This window comes from Sturnira hondurensis, unplaced genomic scaffold (assembly GCF_014824575.4).
Source record: "Sturnira hondurensis isolate 20B ecotype Veracruz unplaced genomic scaffold, ASM1482457v3 Scaffold0001532, whole genome shotgun sequence".
NCBI lineage: Eukaryota > Metazoa > Chordata > Mammalia > Chiroptera > Phyllostomidae > Sturnira > Sturnira hondurensis.
The window spans coordinates 1,057,574-1,075,024 of NW_028074163.1; the positions used below are offsets into that span (position 1 = coordinate 1,057,574).

Genomic DNA, 17,451 nt, shown 5'->3' on the forward strand with positions numbered 1-17,451 from the left:
ATATGCTTTCTTCTTTTAAAGTGCATAATTTTTATGGTTAATTAAAATCATTTTTAGCACTTAGGTCACTAAATCCCTACATTTCCATCAACAGCACTGATCTGCATCGCTTAATGTATGTAAGTGAACTAGGATACACAGCCCTTCATTTCAAAGGTATCAAGGGGGTTTGCAGTCCACCAGAACTCTGTGGTCAACCTGTTGTAAAGTGATGATGACTGTGACTCTGCCTGCATTTATACTTTGATATTTATTGTGTAAGTGCTCAACAAACAAGGCACGGGTTGATTTTTAGAGATGAAATCAGTCATAATGTCCTTCCAGTGACAAACAGGCTTTTGTTTTCTGTGTCTCCACGAGGACACGAGCCTCTTGAGCTGCACCATCGGGTTCCACTACTTCTCTAATTTTGAAATTTGGAGGATTTTAAAAAATTTTACCTTGTATGTGGGAGGTTAAAAAAAAAGAAATGTATAATAAATCTTCCAGCTTTTAGTTCTTTCTTTACTATACTTTCAAATAAACATAAGTGACAGATATGTTTCCCATTTTATAGAGGAGGCACCAAGGTACAGAGCACGAAGTATCCATCTCAGATTACATTACGGACATTACAGACAGGCATCTCTTCTTACCCGGTGCTTAAAATTCTGTATCAAATTCTTTGCTCATGCTAGATTGTCAATACCTCCAACGTGATTCTTTCTTTTCCTTCTTTCCTTCCTTTTAAAAAAAAAATCAAAATATCTAGGAGTATACTCTTTGTGCCCTCGGCTCGGATTTTCACAGACTGGTGAGAAGCAAAGAAGCGCTGATGGCCAGCAGTCCTGGGCTGTGCAACACTTCCATCGCACACGTTCTAAAACCATAGGCCTTTGAGATCATCCTTTCAACCCCAGCCTTTCATAGAAGGAGACATTGAGGCCCAGAGGGAGCAAGAGGTCCCGTGGACACTTTCTCTGCATTGTCTCACTCAATCCTCATAAAAGGGTAGTAAAATTCAACTTTGAAACAACATTTCAATGCTGTTTACCAAGGCATTCTGGAAATCACTCATCTGTCCATCTACTTACCATCTAATAAGTTCATATCATGATTAAGACACTAAAGGTGGAAAGACGAATAAGACAGCTCTTGCCCTAAAGAGGTTCTCAGTCTAACGTGATGCACCTAAGAAAATGAGTCCAAAAAGCTACCTTGACAGAGGATGGAAACAGATACTAGAAGCAGCCCGCAGAGCTGAGCACAGAGGCACCAGGCATGTGACTGACGATGCCATCCTAGATGAGAGCCCAGTTAAGTTTTCCAAGGATTCCAGCCCCAGCCAGTACCTAACTGCAACTCACGCACAATCCCAAGTGAGACTTTTCCAGCTGAGCCCTGTTAACCCAGGACCATGACAAAGAATAAACTGTTTGAAGACACAAAGTTTGGCAGTAGTTTGTCACCCAGCAACCAATAATCAGGACTCATCCCTCCCTTGGGGAAGCACTCTCTAGGTTAAAAGTCCTTGGTAAGGTTTCGGTGGCACCTGAACTTCTGTGCGTTACACACATCACATTTGTAATTACCAGTTTCAATGTCAATATCCCCTCAGGCAGCAACTGCCTCTTTTGCTCACCCTTGGACCTCAGAACACCATTGCAGCTCAATAAATATTTGTTGCATAAATGAATGAATTTCTTTGAGTGGCTATCTTTAGAATCACTTGACAGAGTTTTCCTTTACTCCTTTTTCCTTTGTTGTCAGTACTCCTTACTTAGAGCCCTCTCTCCACATGATTATCTCTAGCAATAAACAATAAAGACAGCTGCTGCTCTAACCACAGTCCTCCCTGCAAAATCACTCCTTAACGTAATAAATGAATGAGTAGACCCGTGTGAGAAATCCAGGCCTCGCCTGTATTTGCACAGTACTAATGAAATAGCTAAAAGGAGTCACTGAGGGGAGCAGGGATTTATTCATTCCATGAATATTTTTTAAGGCAGCTGCTGTGTTCTAGGCATTGGTGACGCAACCGTGAACAGAGGGAAGCCCCGCCCTTGTGGGGTTTATATTCCGGTGGAGCCCCTGCTATCTGCCAGACACAGCGGCACACGCTTCCACCGGCCGGCCTCACCTGTTAGGGTCCGGTGAGAAGGGGAAGCAGCCCTCCATGCCCTGCACGGATGCCATCCATCCCATCCCAAATCCCAACCCTCTGCGAAGTCTTTCCTGAGGAATCGATCCCTTTGGGTCTCTCCCTTCCCTGGATGTCTACAGCATCACTAAACAAGTCAACTTTGTAGACTGTCTTTTCCACCTCAGTTAGACTCTAGGGCACGTTCCCCATCCAGGTCTGGGTCCCCCCACAAAGCCAGCACGGTCTTCCTCCTCTAACACAGCCTCTACATTACTTCTCCGAACCCTTCAGACTCTCCCTAGTGGAACAGGAGTCAGCAAACACGTTCTGTAAGAGCCATATAATAAACATGTTAGGCTTTGTGGGCCACACAGTCACTTCTGCAACATTCAACTCTACGGCTGTGGTGGGAAAGCAGCCACAGACAGACAACATGGAAATGGATGGGCATGTCTGTGTTCTGATGGAACTTCACTTTAAAAAGAGGCAGGTGAAGAAAATATGGTATATCCATACAATGGAATATTATTCAGCCTTTTAAAAAAGAGAATCCTGTCACATGCTATAATATGAATAATCTGGAGGACATCATGCTAAGTACAATAAGCCAGTTACAAACAGACAAATACTGCATGATTCAATACACACCAGGTATCTAAAGTAACGTCCATAGAAACAGAAAGTAGAATGGTAGTTGCCAGCGGCTGGGGGCAGGGGAAGGAGCAGTTGTTGAACGGGTACAGAGTTTCTCATTTGCAAGATACAGTTCCGGAGATCTGTTTGTTAGGATGGTAACCAAAGCTCAACCCCAAGAATCCCACGAATGCATCAAAAGGTAACAGGACGGAGAACCCGTGTGTGGCTACTTTCTAAGGAGGAAACCTGCCGTTTACAAGCTCACTGGGCAAGGCTAACTGACAGCGTGAATCCGGCAGTCCTCCCACGCAGAGGCAGAAGCAGATGAGCAATGAGACCAGCCGGCCCCCAACAGTTCTCCCAAGCTGTTTGGTAAAGTGCCGACTTCCTCCCACTGGACTAAACGGCTTGGCGTCAGAATTGAATGAGGGCTGAGAGGGTGTCTGGGGCCACGTAATTTTAGAAGCAGCTAGACTATGGAGAAAAATGCAGTGCCAAGGATACTCAGGATAAACTTTCTGCCAATCCTTTTGAAATCAAGGGCAATTTCAAGGATGGTCAGCACATGTGGCTTCACGCGCTCTTCGCTTTGGTTAAGGCTGCGGCCCGCTGAGACCTGTCTGAGACTTACAACCCAGAGGGTCGACCCTAGTAAGATGACATGTCTGGACCATGAAGTTACACGAGATTCTGACTTTTTGTGGTGCTCTTTGTCACACGGACTAAGTAAGAGTGTTGGTGAAGTACAGAAAGGCCACAAGCAGCAGGTCAAGACACGGCGCCAATGCTGACCTCACACCCAGAGCCCCAGGGGCTTTCGGAGGAGGACAGCTAGGAACTTGGTGGGTCCCACCCGTTTTCATAGGCCTGCAGGGAACGTTCAATGGCTGCATTATACATGGGTTTCAAGAAATGAGAAGTTCGTTGCCATGTAATACAAAAGAAGTGTAACATTTAAAAAAATAATTTGTATAGTGTTTTTCTAGTTCTAAAAGTAATAAATACTCATAGAAACTCCGGAAAATAGTGACAACCAAGGGGCAAAATCAGTCAACATCTTATAACTCAGAGAGAATAAATTGATAGTCGTGCTTTGTCCAATATTTAATTGGAATCAGATTATATACAGAGTTTGGGCACACTGTTTAAATGAATGCTCAAAAAGAAATACGGGTAAATACTAACCTCGAGAAAAACAAATGTCCCCGCATGCGCTGTGCCACTTAGGCCTTATGACCTGGCATAGGACCCCATCCACGGAACCTCCCTTCCACAGCCCCGCCCAGACCTCCTCACTGCACTCCCGCAGGGCGCTCCACAGCCCTGACCCTCCCTATGCTACTAACCAGCCCCTCTTCAAACATGGTCTCCCTCCGCCACAGCCACCTCACTCTCTTAGTTTTCCTCTTGTTCGCAGTCTCCTTCCTCCACCTTTCCTTACAGGTTCCTCATCAAATGGGAGCACTACCTGAGCCCCCCCACTTTGACTCGGTTGCATGTGCTTCTTGGGTCAGTTTACCCATACTAGTAACTTCAATAATACTTCTATGTTCACACCTCCCAAAGTTCCACCTCTGATCTCAATCTCGGGCCTGACCTCTGGTCCTATGTTCCCAGCTGCTCGTAGGGCATTTCTAACTGGCACACCTCATGACAAAACTAAGCTCAGTTTGTCTAAAGTCATAGTCAGTTCTTCATTCACTAAGTATTTGCTGAGTGCTCCCTCAGGCTGGACACAGTTCTAGCCACTGGGGAGACCATAGCAAAGAAAATCCATCAATGACGCTCTCACTGACCACAACATCCAAGTCTAACCTGACACCCTAGGCCTCTCACAGTCTTGGCCTTGCTTGCCCATACAATTCCCTTCCTTTCTTCCACAAAATACACTCTTTTCCTTCACGTTGGAATGCTATTGCTCAAATACCATGCTTTCCCAACTCCAAGACATTGCTTATAGTTATCTTTGAGGTACCCTCATGCAAGTACTATTATCCCCATTTTACAGATGAAGAAACTGAGGCTCAAAGATGTATAACTTGCCTAAAGTCACACATACACCCTCCTGGACTTAAATCCAATTGAGAACAGCAATTCTAGCCTATTTCATTTGCATAACCCTGCTGAGCCTAGAAAGCCAGCCAGTACACCGTGAGCACTCAAGAAATATCTGTTGAATGAATTACTGCATAAAGAATATGCTTGCAAAGCACTGATACCTACAAACATAAACACCACTCTGGTTTTCTGACAAAAATGTATGTGAATTCATTGTAAACTCGTTGAAGTAAAATTTGACATGCTTTCCAAAATATGATATTGACTTGAGCTTTTACATTTTTTCTTGGTAGAAAAAGCTTTGAAACTATTGAAACCAGGTTTAAAAATAATGTGGCAAAGGTCAGGTAGCAAAAAGACCTCACTCAGACCTCCTTTGTTTCTGAGTAGAAACAAAAGCACCTATGCCGCCCTTGGGGATCATTCTGTCAACGACCAAATCAGCAGCTTAGCTGGTCTCCTTTTCCAGTGACTTCGAGCTCAAGCTCTTTCTAAATACCAGCAAGGAGACGATCCTTTGAAACACCCACCGGCAATCAATTTGAAGCATTTTTCAGTACATCTCCGTGTTTGTTTATTGTTTGCCACTTGCAAAATCATCGAGACATTTGATGCCCCGAGATGTTTTCCCAGAAACCAAACTAAATATAAGCACTGGCACTTCAAATCTCAGATTGCTTTGTTATTGAAGGCAGCGATGTTATTATGGCCCCAGGTCAACCACGGGGTTGAAGAGTCAAGGGTTCTGACTGGGAAGCCATTTCATAAAAACGCCAGAGTTCCAGTACGTCCTGCTTTTAGCAACAAGCCAGACACAGACTTCACTTGGGTAAGTGTCTAAAAATGCAGACTCCATGTTTTCCATTGCCTTTTACCTCCATGGCAGGGGAGAGTGGTATAAAAACAAACCAAAGAGCCATTCAAATCATCTTCCTCTGAGGCTTGGGATGAAGAAAGTGGAAATTTCCATCATAAAAACCAATGTTGCTACCGTCAGCCTCCAACGGCAACAGGGAGTAACGGACCAGTGTCCGTGCAGGTGCCACCCAAGCGGCGCCAGACGCCACGGGCTAAAGTGGGTGACAGACCGCAACAACTAAGGTAACGGCCACGCCGAGGAGGTGCCCTGCGACCCAGACGTGCAAGACACCCAAAAAGAGCTGGGGAAGTAGCTTTAAATTTAAAGGTGCCATTGGCTGATGTAACTATTTACAGCCTTCCACTTGAGCCTGAGTAGTGCCGGCTATGCTTCCAAACCCAGTACAGGACTGAACGTCATCTGGTTTCCCCACGACTCCTCAAATTCAGCTAACCTGAGCAAACTCCACATGGCTTCACTGAGAATAATCATCCTCACGTGCATGGCTGGAGTACAGTTTATAAAGTGCTTGATTCACTTCTTGATAAACACATGTGGTAATCTCAACAAAGAGAGGCGACTAAAGTAGCAGGACTATTTTAGAGATGATGAAAGAGAGACCAAGATGTTGTCAGCTGAAGTTCCCATGGGAAAGAGCAAAAAACGTTCCTGGAACCCCTGTCTAATTACTGAGTCCTGTGAGCCACCCAAGTTCAATTACCTATTAAATCACTTAAATTGCTCAGAGGCCCTGGTGTTAGAAGGACCATAAACAAGGAGTAAGGCTGAATCCACCCAGGAGCTACCCAATTTTGAGTTCACTCAATGAGAGAGAGAAGTAGCAGTGGGAAGAACACAAATTTCTGACACCAGAAAAGGGTTCCTGTCCTAACACCGTCTTCCAAGCTGAATGACTCACTTCCAGCAAGTCAGGCTGACTCGGGGCTTCTGGGCCCCCCTTGTGTGCCAAATGGAAGTCCTGCTAACGCCTGCCCCCTCTACCTTAGAGAGTTGTAAGGCACAAATGTGGACAATGTACGTAAACGTTCCTTGTAAAAAAATCTAAAACAATGACTAGGAGGTAGCTGATTCCTAACCACACAACCATTTATACTCAACCAGCATTTACAAGAGGATGGACCAAGTACCCAAACCTATGTTAGATGCTAGGGACATAAACACAGCTCCCATCCTCAAAGGGCTAGTTAGCTAACAGGGAAACAACACACAACCTGTAAAAAGTGCTTTAACAGAAGGAAACAAAAGGTGTTATCGGAACATAAATAAGGAATCATTACTAATCAAGGGACAATAAAGGATCTTCAGTGATACGACATAATTAAGTGACCCAGTAATACATATGTATACATATACACATGACTTCAGTTGAAAGAAATCAAAGACAAAGGAAATAAACATACAAACAAAACCAACCATACCCGCCCCAGAAATGATGCTTTCTCATGAAGCTGTCAATGTATAGTAACAGCTTCTGAGGTCCCACCGAAGGGTGAGCCTGAAGCGAACTGACAACTGCACAGGCGAAGGCAAGCGTGCCAGAGGCCTCTTCACAGGCTGTCCAAGTCTTTTTGACCCACAGAGACACTGGTCAACAGGAGGCCTTTGCTGGGTAGCTGGGATGTTACAGGAAATGAATAACTGCCTCACTTCCTGTTGACTTTAATTCCCTAGGTCATGGCTGCTGATTAACAGAAGGGAGATGACACTACTTACAACTTCAACCTTCAAAACAATAGCCAGCTTGTAGGTTAAGACCTATTTACAAAACTGCTTCCTATGGGTATTTAGGGTGAATGTACATGAGAGGTAATTAGCTGATTTTTTTTTCTCTGCCACAGTTGAATCTGCTTAAAAAAATAAATAAATAAGTGAGCCTGGGTCTTCGTTAAATGGCACCTGGAGAGGAACAACTCATGACAAGATCAAGAGGTGACTCACTTCTTATTTGAAAGGACAGACCTACAGAGTGGTGACAGACTGCATCCATGACCCCTCCCTCCCTTTTGGACTTAGTCTGTGATAAGGTTCACTATAAGGCAGCCTTTAACAACTCTGTCCGAGGACAAGCAAGGGTGGCAGAGGCAAATAAAACACAGTCTTTGACCCTCAAAGATAAGGACAAGGTAAGGCAAATAAGCAGGACGAGTCTTCACTTGTTTACTATGTACAACACGAAGGCTCTGCCCATCATACAGGACGGAGGAAAAGTTCACAAAGTATGAAGGAGAAGAACACTATATGTTTGTCTCCCAACCTGAGTCTAAATTTCTTTTACTATGGACTATTATTAGCATGGAATGAATTTTTATGAAACAATCCTGCAGCGTGTAAGCGTCCTGGAGCTGAACTCTGGAAGTCTGATTGGCCCGCATTTCTTTGTTTCGCTCTGACATTAGAATGATAGTCGGGCTCAAATGGTTGTTGCCCAATGTCAGAGGCCGACTGCTGTGGTACTGAACTCTAAAGAAGGCCCTGCGGGAGGCTCCTCCGGCGTGGACAGTCACACGTTAAATGTGGAATGATGTACTGAATAAAATATCTTAAACAATAAAGATAGTTCTTCCTAAGACAAGACCAAGAGTAGAGAGTCATAGCTTGTAATTATTGAGTACTTACTAAAGGGCACTCATTATCCTAAGCCCTTGAGCTGCATTATATTGTTAAATCCTCACAGCAGCCTATCAGACAGCTGCTATTATTATTACCAATGTAAGTAAGGAAACTGAAATTTAAGAGGAAAGCACCTTGTCTAAGATTACATGGCCAGTGAGTAGAAATGACTCTAAAATGCATATACAGTCAGCATGTGGAAATTCATAGTAAATTAATAGTGTTCAGTTAATACAACTAAAATTTTATATACATGATGCTTTGAATTTTAGTGTCAAACACCAGCAACTTTAATATTTATTTTTAAATCTTTCTGTTTGTTAATCCCACACCTCAGAAAGTTAATCACTTAGTAGCATCTTTGTGCCCAGGGAAATAGTTTACATTTACATAATTTACCAAAAAAAGTCACTTCTTTGTCATTGTAAATTCCCTAAGGGCATGGTGGATGAGAGGTCCCTGAACAAACAGAATAAAAGGCTGTTCTCTAACTAGATAGCTAAGCTCAGTTCTCTTAGTGACCTTGGACACAATACTTGGAATGCCTACAAGTGTATAACTGTGACTTCATTCAGGCCAAACAAGTGCTTTCGCAAATGTTTACATTGTCCTAATTGCCCAAACCTTTTACTAATGTTTCCCTAAGACATCATTTTTCATTTAACCAATAAATAGAAACACTTGTAAAAAAAAGTTTGCTCTTAAAAACCTGCAAATAAGTGTTTGTGTCAAAAGAATTAAAAGAAATAGTTTCCGATAAGATGTGACAATAAATAATTCAAACACATTTTAATGATTAAGGCATGTCCAAATAAATTGCCTCCTTTAAAACCAATTTAACTTTTTTGGAAGGAGTGCTGGGTGGACAATAAAAAAAAAGTTGATCCACAACTTTCAGTCTCATTTCTTTAAGTGTACTAAAAGACAACATGTCCAAGGCTTCATATGACCACATACAGTGAAAATACAGACATTATATCTAACCTTTCAGTGAAGGGCAATTACTTTTGGATCGGAAGACCTAGAATTAGAACAGCTGAGTTTGAAACTTCCTTGCACTACGACCAGATGTAGAATTCTGGGCAAGTCAGTTGAACCTGAATTTCAGATGTAGGTCAAATAAGGATTCCTGCCCTACCTTCCTCAAAGGGTGCTGGGAGCGTAAATCAAAGGACAGGCTGCAGTGCTCTGGCAGCCCCACAGCAGGGCACGGGAGGGAGCAGGGGTTGTCTGGGCGGTACCAGGGAAAGGCTCACTGCATTCTCCTCTCCTCCACTGTAAACCAGCAAACTGGTGAAGGGACTGCACTTAGTTTAGGAAGCTCTGAGGGGAGGTTTTAATTTACCCAAAGCTTCCTCCCGCACTCTTCAAGGCAGCGTGAGTTGCCACGCATCGGTTTTCTCGTGGTCCTGAAGTGAAGGGATTCCACAGTGTGAGATGCAGGAGGACTCAGAGGAGCATTTCTTCTCAGAGAAGAAAAGATAAGTACGGAAAACCCTCCCTTGTCCCCCAAGTTCTTCTACAGCTAGGAGACTTCTCCATCCTCTCTTTTTCTTCGAAGTTTCTTGAAAGTTGTATACTTTCTGACTCCATCTCTCACCACTCATTCATCTTCCCCAGAAGCAATCTGGTTCTGCCCCGGCTACAACTGCACAGGCAGAGGCCAATTTCCTTGTCACTAAACCAGAGACTTTCCACTCCCCACCTGACTGACCACTCAGCATCGTCTCACCTACTGAACACCCACTCTCTGCATCAATCTCATAAATTCCCTGGCACAGTCTCTTCTGTGTTTCTCCTTCAGCTCTGGGTGCTCCTTTCAGTCCCCTCTATGTGCTCCCCTTCCTCAGGCCACAGCACAAAGGAAGGGATTGCTCCATTTCACCCATAACCTTTTTAAGAAGTTCCTCTTCTGCCTGTGATCTTCTCTGTTCCTGTGGGTTCAGCTACAATCCACGTGGTAGATGAGAAACAGGCTGTCCTGGGCTCTAGGCTCACATACGCAACTGCCTTTGGTTTTCTCCGAACTCCTAATATGCACAAAACCAAACTCCTCATCTCACCCTCAACCTGCCCCTCCCCCTGGCATTCTCCACACAATGAAGGGCATCATCCTCCCCTCCAGAAAGATAAACATCACCCTTGACCCTTCTGGCTTCCTCACCCACAATGACTCCAAATCTGCAACTCACACTGATTCTACTTCTGCAAGATGTGCCAAATCTATCCATTTCTCCCCTGCATTTCTGCTTTCGTTCCTGTTCAGACACCACCACCCAGTCCTCTGCCTATCAGTTTTGCCCTCCACTAATCCATTGGCCACACTGCGGCCAGAGTGGGCTTTCTAAAATTAAAACCCTGGTCTACGGCCCTACCACCCTGAACTCACCCACTTTTGTCTAAAATTAAAGCCCTGCTATCTTGTGGATAAACCATGCACTCCTATACATTGCCTGTAAGAACTCAAGGCCACTTACTTCCATGGGCTTATCTCTTTAATCTCCCTCCCCACTTCCCATCCTGCAACTCAAAAGCACACAACTCGGCTAATTTTAATTCAGTCTTCAGGTCTGTGCTGAGGTATCACTTCTTTTCCTGACCTCCCACGGCCATTTTAGGGATCCCCCTTATATGTTCCTGTAGCACCCTGATTTCCTCAATTATAATACTCCTCACTCTGTGTAAAATGACCTGGTTACTTGTCTGTCTCCCCCAGTAACTATACTCCTCATGAAGGCAAGAGTGTGCCTATTTTGTTCAATTGTACTCCTAGCTCCAAGTACAAGAGCTCTGTGCCATGGTACAGAACAAGTGCTCAATTCCTACTTGTTCAATCAACGAATCAATGAACCCTTAAGGGTGGAAGAGAAATTGTTCTGGAAAAGTTGAAGTGCTGATAAAAATGGATCAAGGACACATGGGAGGAGGTCATTTAGCTAATTTCCTGGAGCATAAAAACTGCTGGTTACATTTCTGATGTTCTCTAACCTATAATACATGTTCCCTGTTCTGTGACTAAAAATCTATATTTATAATCATATCTACAGACCACAAGGTGAAGTGGATATTTAGCAAATTCCAAGTTAGATAAATGTCCAAAAGTAAACTAGATAAGGCAGAACAAGGCAGGGTTAGTTTGTACTGAATTATAAATTGGTCACACTAATCAAGATAACTGAACAAATAAATCTCTACCACACTCATAAATGTGGCATATAACCAGGGAATCCAGTTTGAAACACACAACTCAAATCAACAGTTAATGAGTATTTGAAAAACAAACAAAATGTTAATGAAAATAGCAAACCTGCTCCCTCAATTCAAGAGCCTCTATATTTTGACTTGGTTTCTGCTCATAACTCATGTTGCCATCAAGATTAATTATACTCATGGACCACACAAAGCTCTTACCTTGTTGTCAGAATGAAGGTAAGTCATGCAGACTCTTTATTGCCTGTCTGGAACATCTACAGTAGCCAAGGAAATAGAACAAACATGATGCATGGAATTTACTGCCAGTGGTCATTTTTATCACATTTCCAGTCCTCTGAATTATTTAGCTCCCAGCTTATGAACCAAATGCAAAATCCAGTCTAAGAGAAAAAAGAAACTACATCCTAGATATTCCTCCAAATGGTTTCTTTTAAGGGGTTAATGTTCCCCGTGCAGAAAATCAGCATTTGGCATAACAGCCCTTGGGGCAACACACTTTATGTACTTTCTAGGGGTGTGAGAGGTTAGAATAAAGTGAAAGTAGGTAAGGGAGCCAGTGGGAAAAATGAAGGAGTAGCTGGGGCCTGGTGCTCATGGAAACTGTCTAGAGATGGAGTATCATAAAAAAGGCTGCCCAAGGTTTCTGTTAACATCAGGTCTTCTAAAGCTAGTAATTAAAGTAGCACCCATCCCTGGCTGGTGTAGCTCAGTGGACTGAGCACAGGCAGTGAACCAAAGGGTCGCAGTTCAATTCTCAGTCAGGGCGCATGCCTGGGTTGTGGGCCTGGTCTCAGTGGGGCCATTTGAGAGGCAACCACACATTGATGTTTCTCTTTCTTTCTTTCTCCCTTTCTCCCTCACTTCCCCTCTCTCTAAAAATAAATAAATACGTTTTATTTTTTTTTATTTAAAAAAAAAGTAGCACCCATCTACCTTCCTGCTTCTCAATGTGTAGATGACTTGATTTCAAGTACTAGGCTATACACATAATTAAACAGGAATAGAGTACATCAAGTATCTGATAAAATATTATCTTTGGATGTTTTTTAATGCACATGTTACTGGCCTAGGTTCAGCTTGGTTTTCATGGTCATAACATGCAGGATTTTTGCTTTGTTTTGTTTTTTTACAAATGGTTACATATCCATCATAGTTCTTTATTTCCCACTTGTATAGGCAACTAAGGTCAATAGTGCAAAGCCTATAACCCATCAATCTATGAAAAAACAAAGCCTTTAAATAAAAATTCAACCACGCACCTTCTTTACCTATTATTTCAGTATAATATCCAGTGACTTTTTTTTACCACAAAGCTTTCACTGATTATCCTGTTGAGAGATAAGTTATCTGACTTTATTTTCAACATTTCCAATAATATTTATGAGGTCTGTTCAGAAAAAGTCCAGCCATTGTTAATATAACAAGAGTGGTTTGTGTGACATCGATGTAACCTGGAAGCCAATGAGAGGAGACTGGAATCTGCATGCGTGATTGATGATGACTTCACTGTACTAGTCAGTGGCGGTGGTAGACGCCATTGAGTGAGCATGTGTACTGTATGGCCATTGCATTCAAAATGACTGAGTGAGTAGAACAACAAATCTGCATCAAATTTTGCATTAAGCTTGAACATTCCTCCATGGAAACTATTCAGATGATTCAGAAGGCTGAAGCACCTGGTGTGGTGGGCAACTGGTGATTGGCAGCTCCATCACAACGTGCCCTCTTATGCATCACGTCTCCTGCAGAGTATTTTGTCAAAACATCAAATCACCCAGGTGACTCAGCCCCGCTACAGCCCAGATTTGGCACCCTGTGACTTCTGGCTTTTCCCAAAACTAAAATCACCTTTGAAAGGGAAGAGATTTCAGACTGTCGATGAGATTCAGGAAAATATGATGGGGCAGCTGATTGGGAGAACTGTGTGAGGTCTTAAGGGGCCTACTTTGAAGGAAACTGAGGTGTCATTGTCCTATGTACAATGTTTCTTGGATTTTCTTCAATGAATGTATCTATTTTTCATATTAATTTGCTAGGTACCTTCTGCACAGACCTCATATCATTTCCTATCATAGTTTTCCTAAAAAAAATCACTTTCTGCCACATATTTAAGTTACTCAATGAATTTTTACTTTCTCCATTATTTGATTGGACAGTGTTTCAGATTCACCCTATTCCCCAAGCACAGAGACTTAACAGCTTTCAAAATAATGGTCATGGATTATTGTGATGATAAACAACTACTACAAGTTCATTGTTCAACATTTGGAAAACACAGAAAAGTATACAAGACAAAATAAACATCGCCTATCCATCCTTCCATGGGAAAAAGCACTGCCACCCTTTGGCCCTTTGGCCCCTTGGCCCCTTCCTATGAAGGCAGAGCTGTGATTTGCAAACCCAGAGAAGCACATACTGTAAATACAGTTCCCTACCCTATTTGTCCACCATTTAACAATAATTGATAAACACTGTTCCATGGTTAAAATTCTTCATAAATACGCTTTTACATGTCTCTCACTCCCAAACTTTTGATGATACCATAATTTATTTTAAACTGTTCCCCTGTTGTTGGGCACTCAGACTATGGCCAACATCTGACTTCTCTAACCAGAACCATTTAAAAATCTGTGAACATTATTTTTTTAATATTTCTCCTAAGTTTTTTTGAATAGATTGCTGGACATCAAATTACTGGATCAAGAGATAGGAGCATTAGTGATGTTTTTCATACATTAAGACAATGAGCTTTTCAGAATGGTTATAACATTTGCACACCCCTCATAGCATTTGAGAGTGTCTGCACACTTACTAAAGTGGAGTTACAATTTTCAAAAATCAATGTAACTTTGAAAGCTGGAAAAATGTACCTTGCTATTGCTTCAATTCCATTTCTTTGACTAATGGTGAGAAAATGCATTTTCATATGTCTATTCATCCTTTTATTTTCTCTGGATAGTCTGTTCCTGTCTTTTGCCCATTTCTCTATTACTACGTAACACATTTCCACAAACCTAGTAGCTTACAACAGCACCCATTTTGTGTTTCATAATTCTGAAGGTCCGAGTCTAGGTGGGCTTGGCTGCATTCTCTTCTCAGGGTCTCTTTCACAGGCTGAAATCGAGATGCTGGCCAAGAGGCAGTCTTAACAACAGGCTTCACAACAGAATCCAGTTCTAAGCTCATTCACTGTGCTGGCAGACTCCAGTTACCCATGCCCGAGGTCTGAGGCTCCTGTGTGTCTGTGCTGGGCCACCCTCAGCAACTCCAGGCCTCCCACAGTTCTCAAGGTATCCCTTGTTCCTCTCCAAGTGTCCTCTCCATCTTTGAAACAGCAACAGCATGTTCAGTCATTCTCAGGCTTCAAATCTCTCTGATTTGCCCAGGCAGAGAAAGTGCTGGTTTATGCGCTCCTGTGATTCCATTAGGCCAACCCAGATCACTCCCCCAACCCTAAGTTTAACTGTGCTCTACAATGCATAGGTCAAGAGATGTTTTATCACACTACAGGTTCCAGGAATTAGGGCATGCTATCTCAGTATAGGGGCGCTTGTAGAATTGTGCCTGCCACAGACTCTTTGGTATAATTTTTAAAATAATTTGTTTGTGCTCTTTATGATATCTTAATTGCATGAATTTATCAAACAAACGAATCTTACTGATGGCTGCCAGGGTTGCATTTTTCACGATGGCAAAGGCAACTGTGGATGGGGCTGCTGTGGGCTAATAAAGATTCTGAATGTATAACTTTCCTAATATCGGTACTCTTTAACATTTTTTAATTGTGGGAAAATCGTATAATACACAGTATATAAAATTTGCCATCCTAGCCATTTTAGCTTGTACAGTTCAGTACCTTCAAGGTTTTCACACTGTTGTGCAACCAATCTCTAGAACTCTTCATCCTGCAAAACTGAAACTCTGTACTCATTTAACAGTTCTCCATTCTGCCCCACCCCTCGGCTCCCGGCCACCACCATACTTTCGACACTGGTATATTTTTACCTTATGTATTTATTAACAATCCTGCATATAGCAATTACTACATGCACTGTCTAAGCACTTCAAAAATATTAACTCATTTAATCCTCATAACAATCCTACTCGATCAGTACTGTTGTTATCCTCATTCTACAGATTAAGAAATGTAGTAATTAAACTGTCCAACATTATAAAACAGCAAGTGACTAAGGAGGAATTCAGACCCAGGCTGGCTTTAGAGCTCTTGCTATTAACCATTACCTTGTGAAAACATTCAGTGTAAAGACAAACTCATTGGACATTAAAAGTATTTCCTAATGTACACAATTTAAAAATACTCATGCAATTTAATTCAATATTCTTCTACTAAGTAAGAGGTGCCACATGTCTGTTGACCTGTAAGCCTAATTATGGTGAAGGCATCTGAAGTGAATGAAACAAAAACCGCCTTGTATATATTTTAGGTACTCCCATTATAACTTACATGTGGTATTTTGTCATAAAATACCTTATGAATGAATACAAATCACAATTCACTGTGACTGCTGAAATTAAAATATTATAGAAAAAGTCCTAAGTGTTTCTCTATTCCAAGGAGGGAAAATAAAAAGGAGGAGAAAAAAAGTTCCAAGTAAGTTTACAACAGCACATAGCTCAATCTCAGTTTAACCTGGTAAATTCAAACATGTCCTGCTTCACAAGCTAAAGATCTAGATGGGTCTTAATTTGTCATTCATTTGTATATCTCAGTAGCAACTTATTTCATTTGAAGAGTGAGTCTGAAATTTCCTTATCCTGAATTTTTGGCCTAGTAATTCTCTGATAGAAGGACAAATCATGTTTGTCACCAGTTACATAGTGTCATTTACTGTACATTAAAAATGAGCGGAGTCAACAGAAGAAACAATAGTTGTTTCTCGGGGAGCCTCAATTGTTGTGAGTTCAAAGCTCTGCTGAGGCTTGGCTTCTTGGACTTGGGGGAAGAAGCGGGGAGGGGGTTGGGGATACTAAAAACAACGCACAGCAAGAACACTGCTTTCTACTTATACACCTAATTCATAAAAATCGGCAGACAAGGCATCATGTAATTTCCCCTCACCCATTATCCACAGCATTGTAGTGCAGCCTCCAGAATGAAATGAAAACAGAACGCGGAACAAACAGCAACATCACCGCCACCCCAGGGCGCCCCTCGGATATTTACAACCCTGTCATCCCCATACCCTTCCCCCACTGGTCAGCCAGGCAGCGCAGAAGCGGGCAGATGCTCACCTGGCCCCTGGCTGCTGCTTTCCCTTCACTTGCTGGGCCTGCAGTCTACTCCTGGCTGGGACTGGGCTTCAAGAACCCGCCTGACTCACGATGACAGCCGGTCTTGCAGCGCACCATCCCCGCCCCGCTCCCTGTTTACAGGCGCCTCTCACGGTCCCACTCTTAAACGCTTCCCCGCAGCAGGCCGGGAAGCGAGACCTGCACGCACAAGGTTCCAGGCGGTAAAGACACGTCTTCCCTGCCCAAGGACCCAAGGGCCAGGCAGGGCCTCCTAACTACATCCACCAGGCCTCCTACCTCTTTGTTTTCTTACACAGTTCTCATTACACACATTTTGAAAACAATGGCGTGTGCCAGGCAGACGTGTGCCAGGAGCCTCTTTGCTCCTCCCAATACCTAAGTGATGTTTGCAATTGGGAAATTTCACTTGAAACGTACCAGAGCCTGGACCCGTTTTTAGCAGCACCCTTGTCTAAAAGAATTGGGTAAGTTTTGTGAAAATAGGCCTGTTAGAACTTGAAGATTGCTTCTGCTTTCAGGTTTGAAGTTGCAATGAAAATCAGTTTTCACTACTAGTTCATGCTGCAGCCAGCAGGTTGAAAGGGGATGGTTGGTTTTGAAGGCAGGTCTTCAACCCCCACTCGGAGTCTCATCAAAGCAGACACACGAGTAGGTGACC

General features: G+C 42.8%; 1 protein-coding gene across 3 annotated transcripts in view; it reads right to left on the bottom strand.

The window, feature by feature from the left end:
* PLEKHM3 (pleckstrin homology domain containing M3) overlaps positions 1-17,079 on the bottom strand; it is a 146,722-nt gene extending 129,643 nt beyond the window's left edge. Inside the window, exons 1-2 of one of the 3 annotated variants that reach the window (XM_037029911.1) lie at positions 16,773-17,079; positions 11,718-11,773 (exon numbers count right to left, since the gene is read on the bottom strand). The gene's annotated coding sequence lies outside the window, so the exon portion shown is untranslated. Of the gene's footprint in view, positions 1-7,114; positions 7,365-11,717; positions 11,774-16,772 lie in introns of those variants that run through there. The other 2 variants (XM_037029898.1, XM_037029903.1) reach the window with 2 other exon arrangements.
* Between the last annotated feature and the right edge of the window lie 372 nt (positions 17,080-17,451).